This window comes from Fundulus heteroclitus, chromosome 5 (assembly GCF_011125445.2).
Source record: "Fundulus heteroclitus isolate FHET01 chromosome 5, MU-UCD_Fhet_4.1, whole genome shotgun sequence".
Classification (NCBI taxonomy): Eukaryota; Metazoa; Chordata; class Actinopteri; order Cyprinodontiformes; family Fundulidae; genus Fundulus; species Fundulus heteroclitus.
Genome location: NC_046365.1, coordinates 39,864,832 through 39,868,815, shown reverse-complemented (window position 1 = coordinate 39,868,815; position 3,984 = coordinate 39,864,832). Strand labels below are relative to the sequence as shown.

Sequence of the window (3,984 nt, the reverse complement as noted above, 5' to 3'; positions counted from 1 at the left end):
GAGAGTGAAGTTAGTTTGATTCAACATCATTCTTAATAATTATTTCTGGTCTACTGTCAGAACGTGTGGATATTATGTGGCTAATATATGTTATCTAACAGCACTGCATCACTTTAGATTTTCACTCATTTTGGTATTTGGGTCACTTTGGAGTGTTGTTGTTTTTTCTTTAAACGCTTTCTATATTATTTAATTAATTTGAGGGGAGTCTCTTAGTTCCCTTCATTGTATTCTCTCGGCATTTTGGTGCCACCTCTTGTGTTAGAGTTAGTCTTAGATTGTGGTTTATTTCTACAATCTAAGTTTAGATTTTCCACCAGTTGCTCTGCTTTCCACTGATCAGCCTCACCTGGTTTCCATATGACATCTTCACATTATTTAAGCTCCTGGCTTTATTTGTTTGGTGCTGCATTCTTACGTTTGAGACAGTCACTTGTTCACAACCAAAATCAAATTGATTAAAAACTTATCAAAAAGGAGCACATCATGTAAATCTCATAAAAATTAATATGACAGCACTAAACAGAAATATAAAACACTTAAATGTGGTTTATTGGACATAATATATCGCTTTTCAAAGACTGTTAATGATTTGATTTGTGATATTCAGATTGAGTCATTTCCTCTCTTGGAAACCTGGCTGCAAGAGAATTATGGGTCAACCCTTTACTTATTATTTACATGTTCACATTCCCAGCAATACTAGATGAGGAGGCAGAGTAGCAACCACTTTTGAGTTCAATTTACTGATTAGACCGATGCCAATAATGGCTACAATTATTCAGAATGTTTGAGCCTTAGTTTTCTTCATCCAAATCGCAAAGCACAAAACCACTTCTGTTTGCTGTTTTGTATCATTCACCAGGCTCCAATTTTTAGATCAGTTGTCAGACTTCTCATCTGATTTAGTGATAAATGCTGATAAAATCATTATATTCAGGAATTTAACATTGTTGACATTAAAAATGTAGCCTTTAATGCCATCTTAGACCCAATAGGCTTTGCTGAAAATATATGCAGACCCACCCCATTATGCCCTCATACTTTGGACCTTTTGCTGACATATGGCAGTGAAGAAATAACTGTATTACCTACTAACCCTGTCCTTTCTGACCAGTTTTAATAACCTTTGAGTTTAATGCAACTGAATTCCCCAAACGTGAAAACCATCTAATTACAGTTTATCATTGTCAGACAATGCTGCAACAACTTTTAAAGGGGCCAAGTCACTATGACTTTACAAATATATACACCAGAAGCTGTTGTTGGCTTATTATATTTTATTTTCTGTCTTTTACACAATGTTTCTGCTATATTTGATAGTAAATGAAGCACATTTGTGAATATTTACCACCACAAGATCACATAACTATTAGTATGATATTGCACAAGCAGCAATTAGTAAACATTATGTCAGGGTTCTGTGGCTGTGCCCAGGCTGGGTGCAGCCCATTTTCTCCCTCTCTTCCACAGGTGGCTGCTGATGAGCAAGGAGGCACAGAACGCAGGTGTTCGGCATTTCATGGTCTGCAGTGGCTGTATATAAGCGGACAATTGTCAGCACTTCACTGCCAGAGTGTTAACCATATATGGTATAACTCTGGTGGCCAATGGCTTATGACATGTCTCATTCCCAGAGTAACTTTGTCTCTTGTGCTACAGGTTAGATCAGCTCTGGCTCCCTCTCAGGACTCCAAAGTCTCTCCCAAGCCGTCCAGCCACAGCCTCCGAGCCTAACCCACCCCCCACCCCCCCAGTGGATTCACTACGTACTCATGGTAAGCCACTCGTCTTGCAGTTTCCTGCCGTTCTTAGCCGTTGAACTAACCTTGTTCTCTATCCAGAGTGTGACCTACCCTTTTGTTCTCCAATGTTTCTGAAGACCTACTATGTAGCTCCCTCTATAGTGGTAAATAAACCTTCTTAATTCTGCCCATGTCTCCTGAGTGTTCTGCATGTGGGTCAAAAAAACTGAGTATCATGATGCAATACAGCTCCTACAGCATGGAATATCCACTCAAGATAGTGGATTTTATTTCTATGAAACTATTTCAAACCATTGAGAGCATTGGCACTGTTTAACATATTTAAATAGCATATTTTAAAGTTGTACTTTATGATTCATCTTTTAAAATGTTTGACTTGTCTCTTTTGATGTGTTGCAGACTTTCTGCCCAGGTCCCCCTTGGAAATCAGATCTTGCTCTCAATGGGGTGTTTATCTGCTTTAAATAAAGGAAAATGACTGAAATGTGTTTACTGTTGTCTGTGAAAGGTAATGACCGTAGATCTGAATTGGTTGATACAATTCCACGCAGCACATGACTGGGGCTAACCTTGATCGCAACCTGAATTCTCACATTCTAGAAGTGACCTAGCACGGGTCAGCCAATCACATTGTAGAATTATGGTTTAAGCCGGAACATACGGTTGAGACAAAAGCAAAAGGTGCAGACTCTGAGCCTGAGAGTGTTGCACATTATCAATCTAGCTTTCCTGGTTAGAATGCGGCATCTCCAAATCACTCCACTATGCCACTTCCAACAGGGTGGGTTTGTCAAAGTCTGATTCACTGCTCAATCAGGTGTGTTATGTGTCTGGGTCTGTGAAGGAGCCAATATTGTCAGCAACACTCAGCAGAGGAGCAAAAATTAGGTAAAGTAACCCTAAGCCTGTAGATCAGGTTGGTCTTTGACCACATTGACCTGTCACTGCAAGGCATTTCTGGATGGCTTACTGGTTCTTACAGTAGCTTTGATTGTTGCCATGTTGCTTTCTGATAGCTCTGCTGTACTGCCAGCAGATGGCGCAACAATGTTTTGTGTGCAAATCATCCCAGTGCAGAGTTCTATATAGGCTCAAAAAGGACTAAGTAAACACTATCAGGACAAATGCTTGGCATATGTTTTATTTGAACTTGAATTTGTTTTTTGTTCTCTGTATGTATAAAATATGTGAAGCATGTGATATTTCACCATTAGGTTGTGCTTGAGGGCTGCCTGTAGACCAAAACAAGATGTGTGACAAGTCGTGCTTCACTACAGCTGCAACCCAGCCCCTCCTTTCCTTCTGCCACGTTGCCTCCTGTGCGCATATTTGCAAGGATAAAAACGGCTTCATCTTTTGGAGGAACATTTCTAGTGAAATTTCATGTTGCTCCGACGCTGCCCTGCTCTGACAGTGGCAGGGAGTGGGTCCTGAGTGGCAGCTGTTCGCATGCACGTACGTGCATGCGCGGCCGGCCCAGCTATGTAAACAAGAGGCTGGAGAGTAACATAGAGAGATGCAGTGTGACATACCATAGTCAATCTGAAATATTACCTTTAGTTCTTCACATGGCTTTTTTATTTTTTTTTTATGCATTTTAAATTCCCTCAGCCTGCCTGGAAAAACATAAGGCAGGGCAGAAATGCAATTCCTGTTTTATTCAACGTCATTATCAATGGGTGGCTTATTCCCTGGTTTGATTCTAAGCTGCATGCTTTGAAGCACAATGTTAAGAAATTAGAGAGCACTCTACACATGTAAAGGAATTCTACCTAATCTGGATAAATTGTCTGCTGTTTAAAAAGGACCATTGCAATTAGAACAGTATATTTATCATCAATAATACAGGAAAATTATAATCCTGTTTTTTTTTTAGTACAGTTGCCAAACTTATCAAGTCATAGCTCTGATCAATCCATTCCCTTAGCTCTCAACAGTAATGACTTTATATTTATTTATGAAAATAAAATCATTGGCATCCTTGTGAACATGATTACTTTATCTTCAGTGAATGAAGCAACATTGTAGGTAACTGTAGAACCCAACTTATGATTTGACTGTTTTGATCCAGTTGAGTTTTCTAAGGTATTAAAAATATTAGTTTTATGTAAACCTACAAAATGAGGGAACAAACTTATCCAGATCCCAGTGCTGCATATTGGTTCAGTAGAGGCCAGCGAACTAAATTCTGTCATTGTAGACAGGAGTCGATTCGCTT

The 3,984-nt window shown here is 39.3% G+C and overlaps 1 long non-coding RNA gene across 1 annotated transcript; it reads left to right on the top strand.

The window, feature by feature from the left end:
* The first annotated feature begins 1,593 nt into the window (after positions 1–1,593).
* LOC110368905 lies at positions 1,594–2,236 on the top strand. The gene is made up of 3 exons (XR_002428518.2): positions 1,594–1,778; positions 1,845–1,909; positions 2,166–2,236. It is a non-coding gene; the product is annotated as an uncharacterized LOC110368905 (long non-coding RNA).
* The last annotated feature ends 1,748 nt before the right edge of the window (positions 2,237–3,984 follow it).